At 41.8% G+C, this 23940-nt stretch overlaps 1 protein-coding gene across 1 annotated transcript in view; it reads left to right on the forward strand.

The window, feature by feature from the left end:
• The window catches only part of cacna1c (calcium channel, voltage-dependent, L type, alpha 1C subunit), a 141773-nt gene that overhangs the window by 36561 nt on the left and 81272 nt on the right, over nucleotides 1–23940 (forward strand).

Below are 23940 nucleotides of genomic sequence, written 5' to 3' on the forward strand. Positions count from 1 at the left end.
AGCGACATCGTGTTTTATGGCGAGGGATGCGTTTCCATGGAAACGGCATATGATGACACCCCATAATTGACGTAGAGCTGTTGAGGGCTGGACCGTTAACCATTATCTGTAGTCTGCTGCTCTGAGCATGTCAGTTGGAGTTATGACATCATCGTGTTCCTTGACACAGGTGTTTATATTTGAGCTAACAACGTGTCCAGAGATCAGAGGTTTCCATGGTGATGTGCAGTAATCAGTGAGAGGAGAGCATTTTCATTGTTCTGAATGAGAGATGAACCTCTTACATGGGAACGTTTTGTTGAAGAACCGTAACAGATATCTGTGAAATTTCAAAGCGTGAAGCATGTCAAGGAACTTGAGCATCTGAAGTGTACTTTTTGTGTACTTTCGGGTTAATAATGTGGCCTTTTTGGCAGATTAACTAAAGGTTTACGGCTGCTGTGGTGGGGAAAGATGAGGCTGAACTTACAATGGGGTTTAATGGAGACATGTTGAAAGTTTTTGTCACTTCATGCCCTCAAGAGGCATTTTGTTTAATTATTTTGCTTAATATTTTTTAAATTGATGTTTTCCTACGTTTCTCATGAAAAATTATGTCTCAGGAATGTAGGGTTTGGGAATTATGGCAGGTTTAAAAGAAAATATGAAGGCAAAATTAAATCTGTCCTCCACTCTAGCTGTGACATCACGCACTCTAAAATCTGAAGAAGGCCTCTTTACCAAGGTCTGAACAATGTTTAATATCTCTAAGAGTATGAATCAGATTTGAAAGTTGTGTTACACGAATAATGTCAGAAAGATGTGTAACATTTTAAAGTTGGAATGAGGTTTCTGAGTGAAAGTATGAAGGAACAATTAGCATTTGAAGATTGTTCAAGTCTGAAGAGTTTCTCCATTGACTTCCATGTTAAACATTTGATGAATTATGGGATGTATCTCTGGAATTATGAAAGTTATGAATAAGAAAAGTAATAGCCATCGATTCCCGACCGAGCTGAACGTTTTGATGTTTGAACGGAGTTTCTGCGATGTGGAATGTGGGAGAAGAAGAGGTGCAAAATAACCCGGCGGAATAATAAAGAATTTCGTGCGTAGCATAACAGATAGTTGGAATGCTGTATCAGCATTCCCACTAAATGAAATGTAGCCTAATGAGAGAGACTGATGAGCTCAATGTACCATAGCTGACACTTAATAACGCTGTCACGTGGCCTCATTTCAAGTGCATGATGAATTTTGTTGTGCGTGTTATGTGAGGTTTTGAAGGTTCAGTGTAACATGTTCACAGTACTTTTACTCATGTATGTTTTAGTAGTTTATATTCTCGGCTTTGTTGTTGTTTTCTACCAGGAATCAGGTTTAAGCTATACTTAAGCATTGCTTGCTAAATGGATGCACCACATTTTCTTGCTTTTCTTTTTTTTGTTGTCATTGATCAATGTTTCTTCTCAACGATTAACGTCTATCTAGTTTGCATTGATTATTCATTCCTCCTAAATGCCCTGTGGAAAATTAGGAATTATGGACAAATTGAAATGTTTATAATACATTCCAGCTCAATAGTACAGACTAGACATTACTTTATAACTCAGATGTTGGCTGTTGGTGAATGTGATGTATACATCTTGCAGAAAACCCCATGTTGTGTGGGGCATCTGTGGTCACACACATAAACTTCCCAAATCCCCTCCAGCAACAGAGTGAAAATGAAAGATCAACCCAGGACAAATGGACAAGAATTTAAAACCTGTACATAACTGCAAAGCAAGAACACACTTTGAACCTTTGAGCAGTGTCCACAGAGAATACAGGAACATGTTGATATTCAGAATCTACACAAGCACATTCACCAACTTTACACACTCACATTGTAGTGACGCAGCAGGTAGAAGCTCTTTGAAGACAGACGCTTACGAAGTCTCTGTGTTTGCCCATGTGCGTGTATGTGTGTGTCTGAGCCTGCTGTATGTGCACTGACCTGTGTGACCAGAGACTGTGTGTGTTGTTCCGTCAGCTCTTATGTACTGTCACACCCCTTGACTTCTCTCTGTTTTGCCTACAGGGCGTTAAGAGTAGTGCAGCAGACTTTATTCGATGTCTTGTTATATAAATGTCATTTATCATCCGTGCACATCTGTCAGCTAAGCTCAGCATTCTTGTACTTAGGCCTATTTCTAAAAAGGACGTTTTTATGAGGATAAGATGAAGTTAATAAGGTGATAACTACATCTTAAGAGCCAAATTAAAGAACCTGCATCTCCCGAAACCTCAGATGACCTTACCTCCTCATAAATATAACTTTTGAAGTTGCAATCTTTGTAAACAAAGGTTTACAGATGACTCATGAGTCGACTGAAACCCACAATGCGTTTTCTTCTTATTGCCAACAATAATGTTTTAAGCGTAGGTGTGAATTTTTCAGATGGTGGATATTTGGTTTTGGATTGAAAAAGTGTTTACAGATCGTCCTTCAATCAACAGGACTTTAAACTTTTAAAATGTTTTCAAAAACTCTTCCGTTGGCTCTAGCCTTTTAATGGAATTTCACAGATTTGGAGACATGAATTTTAAGATTTTTTCTGCCAAATATTTACATGAAGTTAACATTTATTTTCCTGGAAATGTAAACATATACCACCTGGCAACAGGATACATGCAACTGTCTTCAAACTGTTGGTCGGCTTTCTCATTCATCACACACACACACACACACACACACACACACACACACACACACACACACACACACACACACACACACACACACACACACACACACACACACACACACACACACACACACACACACACTAGCTAAGACAAGAAAAGGAAATAAAGAAGTAAAGAAAATGAGAGGAGTCAAGAATGGAGACAGATGTTGGGACAGAGGAGAGAGAAGAAAAAGAGAAGAGATGGAGATAGAGGGAGAGAGGTAGAGAGAGAGAGAGAGAGGGAGAGAGAGGTGTGCAGACTTTTGTGTGAGGCTGACCTAGATAGAAGAAGGGGATTGGACACACTCCGTCTCTGGAGAGACACGTCACAGCTGCAGTGGACTGTATGTGTGTGTGTGTTTACAACAGAGCATATAATGTGCGGTTTTGGTCTCTTTATTGTATTAAAATATCTCCAAATCCTTCGATAAGTCGTGCGTATGCGCTGTGTGTGTGTGTTGCATTGTAAAGTTGGAGGTAGGAAGTGAAACAGAAGGAAGGATTCAATTATATGATTATTATGTGTTATCCAAATATATGTTATTTGGATTTCATTAATAATTTGTAGACTGGTTCCTTGGACATTTTTACTATATCATACACAATTGCACTGTGTGAGTATGTGTGTGTGATGCTTTCCCAGTAAAAATCAATACTGCACCACAGCAATTTACTGCCATCACGGGAATTGTGGGCGTTGGACTATAGCGTCCAATCAGAGTCCTGAAACCTTCATGGTTAGTGGGCTTGCTCCTGAGACTGGACAGGAGTGTGCGTCTGTGTGTGTGTGTTTGTGTAGTCATGTGACAGGAATAGTAATGCATTAAAGCAGTCGTTCTTTTCATTGGAGCAATATGAAACAAATAAACTGGCAGATCGGTCAGGCAAACTCTACAATTTATTGCACCATGTCACAAACAAACACGAATATTAGCTACTATATCACCTTATGAGACCACAAGAGCTTGGTTCCTTGTATGAAAATGAATGCAGCAGAACCCAATTAGTTCAAAAGTCAGGTCATGGTAAGATCTAAAGTGGTTTTAAGCTAGAAAGAAAAAGGCATTAAAGTAAGATTTACCTTAAAAGAATGGCATTCTAGCCCTAATATTACCTTGCTGTAATAACACAAATTAAAACTGCCACACAACTAAAAAATAAAATTAGCTACTGAGACCATATTCTGAGAAACAGCATTAGTCTTTTGTGGTGCTCAGTCTTCACTACTCTTTTTTAAGCCAGCGTCTGGCTGTCAGTACAGAGAATGCATGGTGAGGCGCGCATTAGCATATTCAGCCGTTGGGATTGCTGCTTTGACTGAGCACACTGACCACATCAGAGCGTTGCACTCAACAAGTTACACATGTCTGCTGTCTAGGCTTTATCTGTCAAGTGGTGACAGACTTCTCCTCTCCCCTTCCTCCCTACCCACCCCATGTTCCTGAGCACATCAGCACACTAAAGGCTTTTATTGTTTTATTGGCTGACTATAAGGTAGTAGAGGACGGAGAAAATAAATCTTTCTGCTTCTGCTATTTGGTCTTCTATTTCTTTGTTGCCTCTTTTATTTTTCCTAATTCAATAATTTTCCTCAGTTTCCAATCTGCCTTCTTATTCTTTGGGCTCAAAGAGAAAATCACAGTTTGAACTTTAACAAACTTTATTTGTAAGTGTAATCAATCAAAATAAGGATTGTCTGTAAAGTCTTCATCTACTAGTCTTCAGGGGTGATTCGGTAAGCCTGTTGTTTCCACAGAGCAGCGCTGTGTGCCCGCACTGCTGTACTCACTGAATTTCCCTTCCTATTCCTTTTCCTAAATTATTAACCGATCATGATTCAGGAAAGCGTGTGAACAGGAAGTTAAGCATGGTCAAATATGGCTGCCGGCTTCTGCGTGCCACTCTGAGGGGGGCTCTGGGTAGAGGGGCTCGGAGCGGCTCTTGCTCTGTGTGTAAATGTGCGAGTGTGTGAGTGTACGTGCATGTGCGGGACAGGGTGACGCATCATGCGGCAGTAGCCTGAATATTTTAGCAGGAAACATTAGTGACGCTTTTCCCTCTCTCTTTCATCATCCTCTCCCCTCTTGCTTTCCTTTCTCAACATTTTTTTCCCAGCTCAGTGTGATGAAAATTAGAACAGCAGTAACAGTCTTTGCTTTGGATGCAAACACACGTTTTTTTTCTATTACAGTTGGGAAGGTCAGGGCATACCCACACACTTTTTTTAATTTATTTTTTGTGAATTTCTAGAGGGGATAAAGTGCAACCTGAAAATGTTCCCCCTTGCAGCTTAAGTTCTCAGTATACGTGTGTGAATGTGTGTGTGTGTACCTGCATACCATACACATTGTGAAGTGTTTGTGAGTGTTTAGCATAATAGCCTGCAGCATGGATACATGTCAGAGACTCTTGTAGACCTGGTAAATAAGTTACTTATTTGGTACTGGGCTGATTTTCCCAGGCTCAACTGGTGTGTGTGTGTGTGTGTGTGTGTGTGTGTGTGTGTGTGTGTGTGTGTGTGTGTGTGTGTGTGTGTGTGTGTGTGTGTGTGTGTGTGTGTGTGTGTGGGTGGGTGGGTGGGTGTGTGTGTGTGTGTGTGTGTGTGTGTGTGTGTGTGTGTGTGTGTGTGTGTGTGTGTGTGTGTGTGTGTGTGTGTGTGTGTGTGTGTGTGTGTGTGTGTGTGTGTGTGTGTGTGTGTGTGTGTGTGTGTGTGTGTGTGTGTGTGTGTGTGTGTGTGTGTGTGTGTGTGTGTGTGTGTGTGTGTGTGTGTGTGTGTGTGTGTGTGTGTGTGCGTGCGTGCGTGCGTGTGTGTATGTGTGGAAGAGAGAGAGAAAGAGGAGGGGGTTTAATCTTGCTTTGCAGTATGTCGGTAACACTTGATAATATACACTTGATTAATAACATTGCTTAGCACTTGAAGAAAATAAGTCAGCTCAAGGTTTAAACACACACCCACCCACACACACACACACTAGGGATGCATATCGTTGACTTTTTTTCGATACCGATACCACTGAACGATACCGATACTCGACCGATACATATCGTGATACTTACATGTTGCATAAGGGAAACATTGAAGCGCTTTATGATATAGTTAACATGTCAAATGAATATTACAATTAATTGTGGGACTTCAACCTTTTAGTACTGAACAAACAATGAAAAACACGTTTGACAACACAGGCTTGAAGACTGTACATTCCTGTACTCTGATTTTATGTGAGAGTAGCAAATGTTTTGAGAGGTTGGATGTGTTGCCGCCTTTCCCAGAAATAAACTTCTTGCAGTGGTTACAGACCCCACCATTGAGACTGGCAGTGGTTACAGACCCCACCATTGAGACTGGCAGTGGTTACAGACCCCACCATTCAGACTGGCAATGGTTACAGACCCCACCATTCAGACTGGCAGTGGTTACAGACCCCACCATTCAGACTGGCAGTGGTTACAGACCCCACCATTCAGACTGGCAGTGGTTACAGACCCCACCATTCAGACTGGCAGTGGTTACAGACCCCACCATACAGACTGGCAGTGGTTACAGACCCCACCATTCAGACTGGCAGTGGTTACAGACCCCACCATTCAGACTGGCAGTGGTTACAGACCCCACCATTCAGACTGGCAGTGGTTACAGACCCCACTATTTTTTTTTAAAAGTATCGAAAACCGGATCTGATTTCGGTACGGTATACCGTAGCCGCCAGTAACCGGTATTTCGGTAATACCGGGAACTGGTAACTATGCACCCCTAACACACACACACACACACACACACACACACACACACACACACACACACACACACACACACACACACACACACACACACACACACACACACACACACACACACACACACACACACACACACACACACACACACACACACACACACACACACACACACACACACACACACACACACACACACTTCCCTGACCCAACATACTCACATAAACCAAATCACACAGATATATTCACATGTCCTTCTCAAACCTGGAGGACCATAACCAGACATGTGTTTGCACTCTCATACCTCTTTATTTATCCCTCTTATTACACATTTCACTCATTCTTTTAGTATCTATCCACTTTCTTGAAATGTTGTTTTTAGATTAAGATTATACACTGTATTTGTCATTTACACAGACATTCACATGAGCAATGAGCCACAAGGTTGTCGGGTCAGAAAAAAAGGTTCCAAGTCTCATTTCAAGTGTTTTAGTGTCTGTTTAATTTTCATATGTTTTAAATATTGTTTTCATAAATATACAAGCAGAAACATAATGTACCACTGTGCAGCTAATTTTACAAACATGTTGCCTTGGAAACACTGAGGTAGGCTTCCTGCCAGCTAGTTAACACAATGGAATTATAGACACGTGTGCGTGTCAGTGTATGCGTGTGTTTAGGACACAGCCGAGAAATTGTGGGTATGTTCTCTCCACGTGCTGTGTTGCCTCACTGTTGTCTCGTTGCCAAGATGCTGATAGCTTCAAGATGTAAAAAAAGAGGGAGACTACAAGGAGAATACAGCAAAGGAAAAAAAATGACACAAAGTGGACAAAATGTGAAATAAAACGAGGCAGAGACATCTTGCTACTGCTTGCTTCACTGAAACCAAAAGCCCTGACAATCCACTGGAGCCTCACAAATCACCAGCACTGGTTTTAAAAGGAAAGTCAACCTTCTCCAAGGAGACTATTTAAAACGAACTAGAATGAGCTCAGTGCCATTACATGAGTTTATTACACAAGCATCATGTTCTTGTGGTTTGTTTCTGTCTGCAAGAGGTTTTTCAGAAAATACAACCTTGGATCACTCGAGAATTACACAACACAAACTGAATTTCTTTTTTTTCAGGAATATTAGTTATGATTAGATTCAATTTGATTTGATTGTACTAAATGAAATGCTACATTAGCCAAAGTATTGACACTCGTATCGCATAGTTAAATCTCATCCAACAAATAATTGACATCAAACAGCCTGTACTCTCTGGAAAATATTTTCAATACGCCTGTCTGGCGGCTGCTTCCATTCAGACACAAGGGCATCAGTGAGGTCAGACATGGACAGGGCTGTTACAGCAAACTAAACTCAGAAAACCACTTTGGTATGGACCTTGCTTTGTGCATTGGGTGACTGTTATGTCGAGAAAGGAAAAAGCCTTCTCCAACATATTGCCACAGAGTTGGAAGCATGCATATCTGAAACATTGCTGTGTCCTATAGCATCATTTGTTGAAACTAAGAGCCTCACAAGAGAGCCTAACTAACACAGCCCTAACAGTAAAAGTCCATAAGAGCATTTGGATGCGTGGTTATAATTGTTGCCATATAGTGTACAAAGTACATCCACGGTCCCTCCACACCTCACAATTTGACTGCTTAACAGAGATGAAATCTGTTTATAATGAAGCATTTTTTTCCAAAGCTGATCTCCTGCTTCAGCAAGCCAAACCCAATAAAAATATGAAAATACGTATTTAAAAATCGTGCCCAGATCATGCAACTAATCCTACTAAGCTTTGAACAACGGCCCAGAATGTGCTATGTGTCCCTGCCCACAGGGGGAGAGGGAAAGAGAGGGTGAGTTTGTGAGTGTTCGTGCATTTGTGACTCCGACCGGTCCTGCTAGCCATTGTTAGCCCAGGGCGCTAGTCAGTTTACACACCCCAGCCCTAGCTCACTTGTGTGTGTTTCTTTGTAAATGTGCATGTCAATTATGTATGTGTGCTTGAATGCTTTTCTGTGTTTGCTTGAGTCTTTTTGGCAGGTGACTCAATCTTCATAAACGCCAATCCCAAATCACTCACACGGTACTACAGTGAGCTTAAGGCTTAATGATCTTAAGTGTGTGTACGTGTGTGTGTGTTTGCTTGTGTGTGTCGTCAATGACTCATCAATGCAGCAGCACACAGCTCAGACTTACAGAACAGTAGCACACAGAGAGGAACGATTTGTGTGTTTGTTTGTGTGTTTTTAGCAATTATGTTAACAGTGGAGAATTACTTTACTCTCTTTATTTGTGTCCATGAGCACACCAAACTTTTATATATAATATTTTGTATATTTATATATACAACTGTTATAAATTGGGTTATTGATAAGTAAATATAGATTAAATTGATGAAAGCAACATTATGTAACTCATTGGAACCCCTGCCGAGTCTTTTGAAATAACACATTTATAATATGTTAAAATAACATATTTGTCTCATTCTATAACGGTCAATCAAATATTTGTGTGGCTTTCTAACTTGTTTTTATGGCATTTTATGGATTAAATCATTTAACAATGTATGGACATTTTGATGAAAGGGAAAAGGTAGGAACTAGACTGCTGGTGTAAAGGAACACTGAAAGTGGAGGAACTAAAAGGATTGTCATGGGAATCACTGAGTTTTATGGAGGTTTGTCAAGGTGGTGCAGGCAGAATATTAAAGAAGCAGACTGAAACCTCAGCTGGGACCTCACTGAAACACTCTGTTGTAACTGCAGAGAGCCCTTGAGCAAGGCACTTAACCCCTGCTCTCTCACCAGAGCTACTCCAGGGCCAAATAGGTCTGTTGTAACACTGGGCAGGGTGAGTGAGGATCAGGACTGTGAAGCAGAGAGGGTTCTCCACATGATGTTTCTACTCTCTGCCCTGATACAGGATTGTGGGTTTAAATGCTAATTTCAATATTTTAGGAGGGAACATTTTAAGCACATCTGCATCAAAACAGTTAGCTTCAAGCTATAACTAAATAGCAAGAAAGGCTGTATTTGTGTTTGGTTACATTTCTCTCTACAAGTGTACCCCATGTGTTCCTGTGTTTGTGTGTACTGTATGTAGGTACAGTATTTTCAGGGATTACTTAATCCATTTGTTGAATGCTTATTAACCCTAGTGCCCTAGTACTTTGCTTTTAGTGTATCAGCTTAGTACCATGAAATCTCCTGTTAGCTCTGAGCTTCACTCGCTGACACACACACACACACACACACACACACACACACACACACACACACACACACACACACACACACACACACGCACACACACACACACACACACACACACACACAGCAGGGAGATGGCCACACGATATGAGAGCACTGCTGCAGGGTTTTGTTAGAAGCGAATGGGGAGACTCTTCTTGCCACAGAGCTGATCTCTGTTATTGTATCTAGGCTACACACTCAAACACTCAAACCTCATCTTTCATACAGTTTCACAAGCACCTACTCTTCCACCCTCTACCTCTCTGCACAACCCCTTTTCCTCCCTTTATCTGTGAAGGCTCTTACCTGCCTCCTGCCTCTATCTTCCCCTGCCCTGTCAGCCATCTTGGCTCCAGGCAGCCACCAGGGACCCTGCCCCTCGGGTCAGTTTCCTGCCAGCTGCTGGGTGATTGATGAATCAGAGGTTCCACGGCTTTTTTCTAGGGGGCCGGTGTGGGGGACAGGCTCCATCTAACACCAAGCAAGCAGAACTAATGGGCATGCTCTGGGGGAAAAGAAGGAGGGGGGCGATGTGCGTTTATATAGGTGCATATATATATTTTTAAATACTGACAAATGCGCAGAGACATAAAAAAAATGGAGGTACAGAAAATATAGATATTATTCAAATTTGCTAAGGAGGGCATGAATGAGCAAACATCAAAGAAAGGAAGGTAGAAAGCAGGCAGAGTGGTAACTAAATAGCTGCATGGTATAGTGTACGAGGACAGATGGATACACACAAATACTGCAGGGAAGAAGGATGAAAACAAGATTAACAGAGAAGGAAAAATAATTGGAGGAAAATCCTACTTTGAACGCTGTGGACTCACTGTATATGCCTAATTACAAATGCTAATTTTCATTTTAGATAAATATTTGTGGCAAGGCGGGTAAATACATTTTGCACTTGTTGTCATGTAACAATGATTGTCTACAAAGAAATAAACTCTAATGATACTAGAGAGAATCATTCACGCACATATGTTTCTATCCTTCCCTCATCCTTCCCTCTCTTACCTCCTTCCATACATCCTCTATTCTTTTTAGCGTTCTCTTACCTGGTGATGTTTCTATTTGTTAACTTCTCTCTACTGTTCTGTCATTGTCTTGTCCTCACACCGGGACACAGACTGAAGGGCAGGTGTGTGTGTATAATGTGTGTGTGTATGTGTGTGTTTGTGAATCCGTCCACATGTTTCTATGTACACGGCAATGTGTTTGTGTGGCCTATTCACTTTATATGGGTATGTCCTTGTGTCCAGACAGCACACTTTGTCCTCTCTCGGGAGCCGTCTGTCTGTGTCTGGTCAACCTTGTGACATCACACATAAGCAAACCATTAGGACACGTCACATTACAGATGTGCTTCATAAAGGGGGAGGAGGTTTACGTTGCCATGGTGTTACTTTGGAAGCAGGCTAACATGTAATTGCCTAGCTTTACAAGCAGTCCAACAAGCTAATGATAATGCGATTAACCAGAAATGCAAGTAAGGTGGAACCCATGTACAAACAAACTCTGATAATGTTAATTTAATTATGTTTGTTAAAGAAGGAATCTCAGCTGCAACAAGATATTGGAAATAGTCCAGATTCAATTGAATTAAAAGGCATTTTTGCTGATAAATAATACATCTACGTTTTTTAATGGATTATTTGGGCATGTTAATCTATTGGCAGCTGCTAGCTTAAAGTTTCTGTTGATGCTGAATATCTGTTTTTGCTAATTGCCAGGTTTTGCTATTTTTACCTCAGAGGCAGTCACAGAAGAATAAACCTTGAAACACTTATCATACTACCACCATTATCTACGCGCTGTGCTATGACAGTTACAGAACACAGATTAAAAACAATAACAGAGAATATATATATATACAGGGAGGCGTGTGGCGCAGTGGGTTGTGTGTGGGTGTTCGGATCAGGGGGTCACAGGTTCAAACCCCACTGCAGTCAGCATGTCGTTGTGTCCCTGGGCAAGACACTTCACCCCAAATTGCTCCTGTGGGGATTGCCCACAGTATTGAGTATGTAAGTCGCTTTGGATAAAAGCGACTAACAAGTAACATGTAATGTAATGTAATGTAATATGGTCATAATCAGAACATCATCATAAAAAGCATCTACAGATGGAGTCGTCTGCTTCTCAGTCACTAAGAAGTACTTTACTACAGTTTAGAGAGACCAGTTCCCTGAGTTTCAGTTGGTGTTGAAGCTGGTTCCAAACAAATGGAGTAGCGTAAATGAATGCTCCGTGTGGACTTTATGGACAGTTAGCAGAAAGAAGTCCTCAGAACGAAGACGACGGGTTCCCCGCACTTTTCCAACAGATGTAAATCTGCGAATAAGGCGCAAGAGCATCAAGATTAGCTTTATAAATAAGGATGTCCCAATGCTTTTGTCTACAGGTCAGAGCATACAAGCAACAATGGTGCGTACGAGTTTTAAATGAACCTCAATGCCCCGTGGTTGTCACGATCTGTCTGTGTTTTATTTTTGTCCTGTGTAGATCTGTCTTTTTGGTTTCCTGTTTTAGTTTGAAAAGTGTTCAACCCCTGTCTTGTCGGTTGCTTCCTGTCTGTGTTCCCTCCTGCCTGATTACCCGATTGTGTTCACCTTGTGCCCCTGTGTTTTCTCCTCCCTCCTCACCTGTGTCTTGTTTGATTAGTCCTGTGTGCATTTAGGTTCTGCTTTTCCTGTTAGTCGTTGTGAGATCCTTGTTGTTTTTTGAATGTGTTCACAGGGGAGAGAGTTCAGAGGCCTGTACTACGAAGCCGGATTTTCCTAACCTGGATATGTTTGAGTTAGCCGGTTGGCCCAATCCAAAACATACGCGCTCTCGCTAAACTGTACTACGACACTGGTTATCAAGTGGATCGCTCAAGCCAGCCGTGTCCTATCTAGTTAGGTGCGCGTTCACATGAAAGGGGTGGTATTTGGAGCATTCGACCAATCTCAAACATGGACAAGCGTACTGACAGCGCAGCGTCATACTTCCTGAATGAAAAGTGAACTTTAATATTAGTCAAATATGAAGAAGTTAAACTTTAAACATCCATGACTTAAACACTTTATCCAGGATAAAAGCCACATAGCTGCACCTGCAAGGTGAATACAGCTGGTAAAAGAAAAAGCGTTTGAATGCGTACATTAACAGGTTTATGATATCACTGCCCCGTCCAAGACACGAGTGGATCTGACTTTAATTACATTTGACTCGAGTGTTTCGTCAACTTAATGTGTTGCTTAAAATAATACTTCTGCATACAGTATGTGACACTGTGAGTGTTGCACGGCCAGATACGGCTCAAGAAGCTGACTCAAATAAGGAAATATATGATACATTATGATGTGATGTGATATGAATGATAATGGGACACATCGACGTCTGCACTCACAGTGCCGCGGACTGTACTTTGTTACTCTGATCCGGTTACTTATGTTGTGGCAGATATTTAAGTAACCTTTATGCTAATGTTATAATAGTCAGATTGCTCTGAAGATGGGAGGGGATATTCTATTAATCTTCACGTTCACACAGTCAGTTGAATTTTGCCGGCCGTCTTTCCTGCAACGGCAGTTTTTCTGTATTTCCTCTATCCTGTAATATGACTTGATCGCTTTAAACTCCGCACACGGAGCTCTGATTGGTCAGCAGGCGGTGCTTTCACTGAGTTGATCTCTTAGCCTGCAACCTAACCTCCTCCCGAGGAGGTTAGCCGCTCAGCATAAGTTACCATGGAGATCTAGCCCGCTAAAAAGAGAACCAGCGTCGTAGGACCGGAAAGCCCGAGTTTTCCCTGAAGTCAGCCGGCTAAGCGAAAATCCAGCTTCGTAGTACAGGCCTCTGCTCTGTATGTCTAGTTGTATCCTTGAAATAAAGGTATTTTTTCAGTTAAACCTGCGTTTGGGTCCTGCCTGCTTCGCTCAACCCTGACAGAGGTAGACAGTATCCATGTAGGCATGTAGGATAACTATACTAATGCACAAGAATAGATTTCACCCAAAGTAGCAGAACAATTAGCCCAAAAACAGTGGAACGTCTCTATTTTTAATCTGCTAGCTTGATTGTAAAGATAAGTAATTCAGCAGCAAAGCAAGTCATAGAAAGAGAAAGGTTTGTTTGGGGAAGAAGAAAATCCACACTGTATTTTAGAAGCGGGAAAAGTGTTCTCGCAGGCAGATGAGAAAAAGAAGAGAAAAGCAAAGCAGAGGGAACAAAGCGTGATAATGATGGAGGGATGGATTGCGAGAGCTGGTCAACATGCCAGACTCAGCGGGGGATTACTTCACAACACTGGGAGGAAAGTTAATGAGAGTTCAACCCACACACACACACACACACACACACACACACACACACACACACACACACACACACACACACACACACACACACACACAGAGACACAGTTGAGGCAATCTAAATGATTCAATCAAAAAGTAAAGTTGGCATGCTCACACTGCTTTGAACAAGTCACTGGTGCTGACATATAACACACACATGGATAACACTAATGCACAAAACCATACCCAAAGGCATCACACGCGGAGAAAAGTTTGCAAAGAAAGTCATGTTGGGGAATGGGAAAACAAAGAAAGAACAAACAGGATGTGTGTTATTGAAAGTGTGTGTGTGTGTGTGTGTGTGTGTGTGTGTGTGTGTGTGTGTGTGTGTGTGCGTGTGCGTGTGCGTGTGTGTGTGTGTGTGTGTGTGTGTGTGTGTGTGTGTGTGTGTATCCAGGCTCGTTGTGATATACTGCTGTCTGGTCGAGCAGTGTGTGTCTGCCTTTGTGTTTGTATGTTTCTGACACTCCAATATCCATGATCATCCATGGCTCATCACACACTCCCATATAGGCATCAGACACACACTAACACACACAGCAGGAACATAATGTGTAGTAAGTGATAGCAAGGGTCAAGTGACAGCAAGGACACAGTGAAGGAGCTGCATTTTTCACATATGGTTAACTTTTTGCACAATGTAAATGTATAGACATTACATTTGGTTTTGTGTTCAGAGTATATTTTTATTGAATTGCTATAGTTTTATAACGTAAAAGTTGGTCCCTGTCTCTGTCTATTGACTTTTCCTCCACTTTATGTTTCTTTAGTTTATCTCTTGTTTTCCTACATCTTTACATTTGATCTCTTTCTTTTTGTAACTCACTCCCATTGTCATCCCCTTTTACCTGTAATGTCTCAGATATCAGGTTAATGGTTTGAGTATTGAGCACCATTGAGAATTGGTTTCGAGGACAGTGTGATTTCATCACTCCACATGCATGTAATTGAATTAAGGCCTTGAGTTGTAATACAAACTACCCCACGTTGATGTTCTCTAAAGAAGCTGTTGCATCAGGACCTCAAAACTATTTCGTTTTTTTGATAGGGTATAAAAAAGAATAAAAATAAAACAGTGACAATAGTATTTCTTCTCACGATGGATTTCCCTTTGAGTTCTGAGCCTTTGTGTGTCTTTCCCTTTAGTATAGTCTTTAGTTTTGTGGTGTTGTGATTGTTGCGTGGCTTTGCATTGTTTGGATTGTTTTTAGATTGACCTTAAAACCTTCAGTTCAGAATGACCTTACTTAATACTTTTAAAGGTCCCATGTCATGGCCATTTCTACTGATCATAATTCCATTGTTGAGGTCTACTAGAATAGATTTATATTGTGCAATTTTCCAAACTCACATTGGTTTCTCATACAGCATCTCTGTATAGTATATGTGTATTCACTCTGCCGTGTTGGCGGGACGTTGCGCGGCTCGCTGCTGCGAGGAGCGGACAGTGTGAGCTGGGTTCATTTCCTGCTTGCTGCGTGGGGTCTGCGAGACAGCGAGACATCGCGAATGGACGCGGGAAGGGGGGGGTGCTGAGGGGGCTGCAGCACTCCCATCTGCGAGGCTCCACTAGCACCCGCACCCCCAAACGCGGCGCACCTACAGTGTAAGTGTGCCACAGGCTCCACTAGCACCCCCCCCCCCCCCCCCCCCCCCCCCCAGCGCGTCACAGTTTCACCGCTGAGAGAGTGTGTGTGTGTGAGGAGCTCCACAGGTCCATTTGTGTATGGGCACGTCACTGTACCCAGGAAGAAAAAGATAAATCTCCAATGAGGCGTTCTGGGGCAGCATAGACAGGTCTTTTCTGTGTTAGAGTTTTACTCGCTACAGGGTGTACTTTGAGGGTTTGTGACTCTGCAGACAGTTTACCTGCATAAAAACCTTCATAACACACAAGGGGACGGGTAATAACCGGACAAGCATGACATGGGACCTTTAAGTTCAAGTGAGTGATGAATGCGTCAAAAAGTTGAAAGCACATGCACACACACACACACACACACACACACACACACACACACACACACACACACACACACACACACACACACACACACACACATACACAGAGGTATACAAGTGTAAATAATGGATAGTTGTGCTGTTAAAAAAACAAAACACATGCACACAGACAGTTTGGAGTTCCTCCAAGCATCTATTGACATGAACCTATGTTAGGATCAGTGCAAAGGCTGAAACACAAACAAACACATACACCACACACACACACACACACACACACACACGCACACACACACACACACACACACACACTCTTCCCTGATGAGGCGTTAGCTAAATTAGTAAAAGCACGGACCAGCTGAAGGCTTTCTAAAGGCCCCTACACACCAGGCCGATATCGGCCGTCTTGCGTTGTTTGGCGACAACGGGTTCCTTGTCGCCCAAAGTCAATTTGGTGTGTCCCGAACCCTCGGCCGTGACACGGTCGACACCCGGCCGATTCAACATGTTGAATCGGCCGGGTGTCGGACACAAGCTATCGGGCCAAGAAACCACTCTGATCAGCTGTTCAGCTAGCAAATGAGAAGCGAAACGGAAGTGAGGGACGTAAACAAACGATTTAAGGCACAGGACAGCAGCTAAACACCAGCAGGTGATACTTAAAGACATCAAACATAGCCCTTAAATGTCCTCTCTTACCTCCCACACATAGCAGGGACATCTCTGATATCGGCGGGAGCGTCCCCGGCTGTCCTCTGCTGAGAGCTCCGTGATTTGTAAATTTAGCAAGAAGTGGCCATTATTACATTACATACATTACTACATTGCTGACTCAATAAACTACACACCCGCCAGAACACTGCGATCATCAGATGCAGGTCTATTAACTGTGATTTTATAGTATGTCTGCACTTTATGTGCTCATTTCATCATTCATGTATTTTTATATTCTAAAACATGTTCTCGATGGACGAGAGTGAAAATGGAACGCACACGCTATTTGTTTGTTTATATCAGTCTGTTCTTCTTCTCTGTCTTCCGGTTGTTGCCTATTTTGAATGACGAATACACACGACCGCCGCCTGCTGGTAAGGAGAGTTATTGCCACTCACGCATGCGCAGTTCGTACGTGCTCGGCTGAAGTCTTTGCGGTGATTTCCAGTGCGACACATGGCCAAGACGCAGGAGAACTCGTCGATGGAACTGTCGGTGTTGGGTGTCGGCGAGTTCTCTGGTGACTGCCTGGTGTGTCAGGGCCTTAACAAAGACCCTCGTCAGCATTCCACCACAAATCACATCAGAGCTTCATCAAACCCATCACTAGAGCAGCAGAGCACCAAACCTTCTGCTGGTGTGACTGCTCTAACAAAGTTTTGTATTGAAGTCAACAAGAAATGCTTGTGAAGTCAAGCAAAATTATTATAAAAGAACGTGGTAGCCTTACATGGACATGTGTATGTCTTTGTTTCAATGTCATTTCTTAGTTTTTCTTAACTATTTGTTGCTTTTTCTTGCTCCCTACTCTGTTTCCCTTCCACACGCCATAGGTGTTACTTTAATTGGTGTGTTTTGCTCATATGTACACTTACACAAACATTAAAGTATCATCTGATTATGCTGTCTCTGCTGGTGAAGGTGGGAGTTAAATCTCTGCATGGTTTGAGATAGTGAGTTATGTCTTAGATGTGCGAGTGTGTCTGTGTGTGTGTGTGTTTTTCTTATGGTTAATGATGACCATGTCTGTACAGTATGTAACAGGACCACAAGCCATATCCATTGTGTTCCCCACAGAGCTAAAAGGGAGAGTGTAGGTGGTGTGTGTTTGCTTTGTCTTTGATCGGAGAAATACCCACAGCACGCACAGAACAGATTGTCCCTCTTGTCACCAAGGTAAAGGAAAACATACCCCCCCCCACATAATTTAATTAGTGACAGGAGGCAGGGGAGAAGGGGGCTAGGACAGATAATATTCTGCAGGACAGTGGGAAGGTAGAAAAGGCTTCTAAAATGAAACCAAGCAGCAGTAAAGTAACTAAGTACATCTACTCAAGTACTGTTCTTAAGTACAATTTTTTAGGGACTTGTACTTTACTTGAGTATTTTTTAAGTTTTGCTGCTTTGTACTTCTACTTCACTACAATTCAGAGGTAAATTGTGTACTTTTACTCCACTACATTTATTTAATAATACCTTTAGTTACTTTACAGATGTGGATTAATGATGTGAAATATAATCAAGTCTTAAATCAGACTTTAGTTCCACCTGGAGTAAATTCACAAGCTACCCTGCAGTATACAAAGTCATTCAAACTAGCTGCACCTTTACCAGCTTTGAGACCACTTTCATGATCAATCATTATAAAACATATCATATATATTATTCTGAAATGGACCAATCTGCACAAAGACTACTTTTAGTTTTGGTACTTGATGTACATTATGATGCTAATACTTTTGTACTTTTACTTTGAAATCAGCACTTTTGCTTGTAGTAGACAAGTAGAGTATCTGAAGACCATATTATTTGTACTTTTACTTCAGTAATGGATGGAGTACTTTTAGCCACACTGCCAACCAGTGTGCAACACATGCTGCACATTCAGCCCCTCTGGTGTATACAGAGCAGAGCCAGAGAGAGAGATGTGTAGTATACATACTGCACAAGGCAAGAGATGCTATCACCAGTTATGTTTAGTATGAAATCATAACAGGATGATGGTAGTGTGCCGGAGGAATAAATCAGCATAACCAGTCACAGCAGCAGCGGCGGCATGAATGATCAGAGGAGAGTGAGAGAGAGAGCCTGTCACATTATATAAACCTGTCAGCTGATAGCGATCAGCTGACAGCATGTGCGACTTCAGGGCTCTGCTTGAACTATCCGGGGCTCCATAGGTTCACGTTCTCCTGTGATCGTATCCTGAAACTCTTTCTAACAGTCCACGTCGGTCTTTCTCACACAGCGCCGCCACATGCTGGTCTGTTTGTGTATTTGTCGAAACCGAATACTTCCTTACTTATAGGGACCAAATGCTTGTTTCTCCATACACAGATCAATAAACCTTTCACAGTTTTAGAGTGTGGTTTAGGGAATAAAAAGCAGAAATTCAAGTTTAATGACACAAGTGATACAGTGCCGTTACAAATAGTAGATGAATAGGTTAGTTGACAGACAACAAAAGCAAATTGGCAAATTGATTCAAGTTTTTAATCCAGAAGGAAAAATAATTTTACTACAGACCAAACCCACATATTTGTCAATTTATTAAAAAAGAAAAGAAAAAGGGTTGGTTTCCCAGTCATAGTGATAGAAAGAATGAAAAAGTGAACACAGAGGTTACAAGGAGACAGAGTGAGGACAGATCCACTGAGGTTTCAACGGAGAAAGAAAAAAGAGACATTTATTTTGTCCTGATTAATAACCCTGTTAGCCTCTTTAATAGTCCTCCTCAGCTCTTCTCCTCCATCCCTCCTTTCTTGCTCTTTCTCATTTTGACCCATCAGCTAAAATGTGCTTTAATAAAATCAAATATGTTAAATACCAACAAAAGATGAGTTGTTAACCTTTATTCTCTGCCCCCACTGCTTATCTTAATTACTTTTCTTCTTCTCTTTCACTTTCTCCAAGTTCAGTTTGTCTTTTTATAGCTTGTGGGTCGCTATTTCAACAGTGCTACTATGGAAACAGCAGGGAAGTGGGAGTTAGCAGTTAATCCTGTTTGGGTGGCATGGTGGCATCGCTATGGCACCCAGTAGGAGAGCTACACAGTCTTTCTTGTCTTTCATCATTTTCATCAATAAAGATTAGGCAGGTCAGGGAGCAGGATGCTGGGTTATCACTCAAACCGGAGGTCAGCTTCCACAGGTCCTGAGTCAGCCGATCATGTCACTGATAGAAGATACAGTACGAACTCTCGTTCTCCTACACAAACCAGAGGTCTGTAGTTGCCATAGTTTCCTACTTTCCATGCTATGTTTGTGTTCCTAAGTAGTTCAAGAAAACTTTTAGCACAGCAGGTATTAACCTGATAATCACTTCATATTTTTGATCATGATACAACAAAATGAAAATGAAGCATATTTTTTGTCTGTTTCCTATTAAGTGTTCTGTTAAAGACATCAAATAAACAGAAAACAAATACTTAAATAATGAAAGACAAAGAACTGCAGTATATTTGTAAAGCTGCACTATTCAATATTACTGTTAAACAATGGATCAAATGTCTGTGTTATCTGAGGGGTTGCTACTGTACACATGACGCTTAACGTCTTTCAGCTCATTGTTGTGACATAGTTTTAACCTTCCTCTTTGGATTCATTCTCAACACTCTCATCATCCTTTATCAAACCCAGGCAGATAAAGTGAGTGACTAGCAGAACATGTGTGGAGCATTTAGCACTGAAAAAGCCCCTGACACAATGCGTAGTTTAATAAAACATTTTGAAAGCAGGTGTTTGTTTTGAAATAATACAAGAAAATCTGACAAATTGGGTGCATAGTTCGGTTGTCTTAGTTTACATGGACATTTCCTCTTTTTTTTGTGACACACACACACACACACACACACACACACACACAGATACATATGTCAATGTTTTCCCCTTGTATCTCAGTTTCTCAATTTTCACTGTGTTCTGCTCTTGTCTCGCTCCACTGGACATTAACCAAGGGAGGAATGATGGAGCAATTCTCAACGCACATCCAAACACACACACACACACACACACACACACACACACACACACACACACACACACACACACACACACACACACACACACACACACACAACACACACACACACACACACACACACCCATACTCATTCGCAGACGGGGCTTTTCCAGCACTCTGCGGGGAGAGTGGTGTGTTTGGTTCTGATAGGAGCAATACAACACGGAGAGAGAAAGAGAGAGAGAGGGAGGGAGGCATATGATTGTTTTTGTATTGGTCTTCCAGAAGGAAACTTGTTAGAGATTTTGGATATATATAAAAAAAAAAACAGAACATTGAAGTTATTGTGTTTCACAAGTACTGAATCAATATTTCCTGCTGAGTTTAGTGCATATCAGTGCTGCTGTATTTTTAAAGGCAAACCCCTGCCAGTGATAGGCTTTTACTGTAGCGAACATTGAAAGGAAAAAACCTGTCCGATGATTTGCCCTCCAAATGTGTGATCACCAGGGTATATTCCAACCTGAGGAGTTCATTCCACATCTGTTCGAAGTATCCCAAGCCTCATTTAAAATGGGACCTGCTCTCCTATAGCTGTGGGCCTGTCGTGTGTCATATCTGAGGAGACCATATGTCGTCACAGTGGGGTTCAAACACATCTGTGGGCACATACTGTACACACTCATACAGTGTTTGATCTCACTAGGTAAAGAGGCTACAAGGCAACCTTCAGTGTGTTCTCATATTGCTGTCATTGTGTCCACGGGTTAAACATGTTGTAATTAAATACCTTTTAAGGCAAGGTTTTTGTGATAGGATTGACAATAAAATGCTAAAGGCTGTTTGTGTTTGGTCATCAGTGACTTTAATATTGCACCTATGTCCTTGACGTTGCTATCACATAATTGCGTCTGTGCCTGCCTGTGTGCACTGTACATACAACAAACCAGCAAATGAAAAACAAAAAGCGTTGTCTGTTTTGGTGTCCTGTTTCTACTGGTGTTGATGATTTTGTTTCACACATTTTCTCATTGCAAATGAGACTGAGGCTGTGCAGACAGGGAAGCTAATCCAGGTTGGATGCAGGAAAAAATGATCTGATATGGAAGGAAGGGAATCCTGGGAACGCTCTAATTGCGTCTCATTTGGCTCAGCACTGAGTGAAAAGTCTCTGGATTTTCATTCAGGGCACATTTAGGTCTCTCCTCTGTAAGTGGATGATTGCAGTCTTACCGTTTATGATGGGTTGATTCAGCTGATGCCATTGGCACAGTGACATCAGCGCTGCTCTCTTTATTTATCGGTCCCAGTGATTTCTTACTACTTCAACCCTTACCCCACTCTCTTTCTGTGTCTTCCTGTTAAGACAGGCTAATTTAGTGGGAGCATTGAGATCATGGGGAGGAAGAAAACAAATGGACAAAAAAGGAGAAGAAGGAGAGAGGTAGACATGGAGAGAAAAGGGGAAGTTACAGGAGGGGGGGGGGCAGTGACTAAAAGAATGTTCTAACAAGCACATCTTTACTTTCTCTGACGGGGTTCCAGGAACTCTTTGGAAGACAAAGAAAGAGATGAGGAGATGTACCGCTGAATGAACGACCTTGTGTTTCATTTCTCATGTTGGCTGACATCTCAGTAACTACTATTCATCCTGTATACTTTCAGTATGACCATTTAAAGACGCAGGGTGGTTAGCTGATTGGATATTTCAACTTTGTGTTATTCTTCTGGTTCACAATCTAAAGAAATAGGGGTAAAGACCCAAAACAATGTCCCAATGTTGATTGTAATATGATATCCAGCTTTTGGTTAATATTGCTATTGCTGTTATGCTACTGTACAATCTTGAATCCTGTGAATGGCTAAACAATGTGACTTCAACGTTTATCAAGTGCGACTGTAATTGGGAGAGATTTGTGAACAACTGATGAATAATTACGTTATTTTCATATATCACTGTTTGATCTTGTAATTCTATACCACCTTTCAGTCTCTCTCTGTCTTCCTCCTCATCTCCAAGAGGCATATTAGATGACTTGCACACACACACGGACCCAAATACGGTGCCTACCATGAGTCATGCAATGACTTCCAGAGTTTAGTAATCTATCTTGTCTTGTCTGTTTAGCGAGCAGCTCTGTGATCTTGATGCACTACAGTGATCTGTGTGTTCGTGTGTCACTTCACTCCTTCTTCATTTGTCCCTCCATTTGTGTGTTCGTCGGCATGTGCAAATGTGTCGGTGTGAGTGTATGTGCATGTACTTTTGAGAAAGACTGTGTGTGTTAGTGTGCATATTGATGAATGCATGACTGTCAAGGTGTGTGAGTGTGTGTGGGTCGGCCATCCAGCATCTGTCTTCCTGCGCAGCGAGGCAGGAAAAGTCGTGATAAGTCAGCATGCACGCACACACACACACACGCACGCACGCACGCACGCACGCACGCACGCACGCACGCACACACACACACACACACACACACACACACACACACACACACACACACACACACACACACACACACACACACACACACACACACACACACACACACACACTTTGGAATGCAGCACTGAAGAGGTAGCATTTTACACTTGAGAGTAAGAGAAAGAGAGAGTGTTGTTAGCCGGGATAGAGGGATGAGTGGATGAAGGTGATATTTTTCTAGCCTTTCACCTTGGCTTTTTCATTTTCTCTCTCGTTAGATATACTCCTCCCCTCACAAAGGTACCAGTTACTGTCCCCTTAGAAACGCACTCATACACACACTGGCTGTCGATAAGAGATGATTTATGCTCCTGGGTTTTATTATTTTTTGGCCAATTACGCTCTCTTTCAATTCCTTATTCACTCCATTCCTCTATACCTCTCTAAACATTGTCTCCTGTTTTTGTACACCTTAGTCTATATTTTCAGACAATTCAAAATGTTTATTTTATATTCAACAGAGGTGAAGTGGCTCATCCTGGGATCTAAACTTTCTAAAGCCACATGAGGTCAGGTGTCAGACACATGTTTCCAAAAAGCACACACAGAGATTTAATTCCGGTTGACTTTCCAGAAAAAAACAAATATTTCCAACATCGAAATGTCACTATTGTGATCAAGAAATCGTCAAAAACAAGGTGGCAAAAAGAATGTCCTAAATAATTTTTAGCCTGACGTCGTTCATTCACAAAAAGTGTCCGTATCAAAACATAATTTTATATATAATGTATCACATAAATATCTTAACAGTTTTAAAAATAACA

This window comes from Trematomus bernacchii, unplaced genomic scaffold (assembly GCF_902827165.1).
Source record: "Trematomus bernacchii unplaced genomic scaffold, fTreBer1.1, whole genome shotgun sequence".
Classification (NCBI taxonomy): domain Eukaryota; kingdom Metazoa; phylum Chordata; class Actinopteri; order Perciformes; family Nototheniidae; genus Trematomus; species Trematomus bernacchii.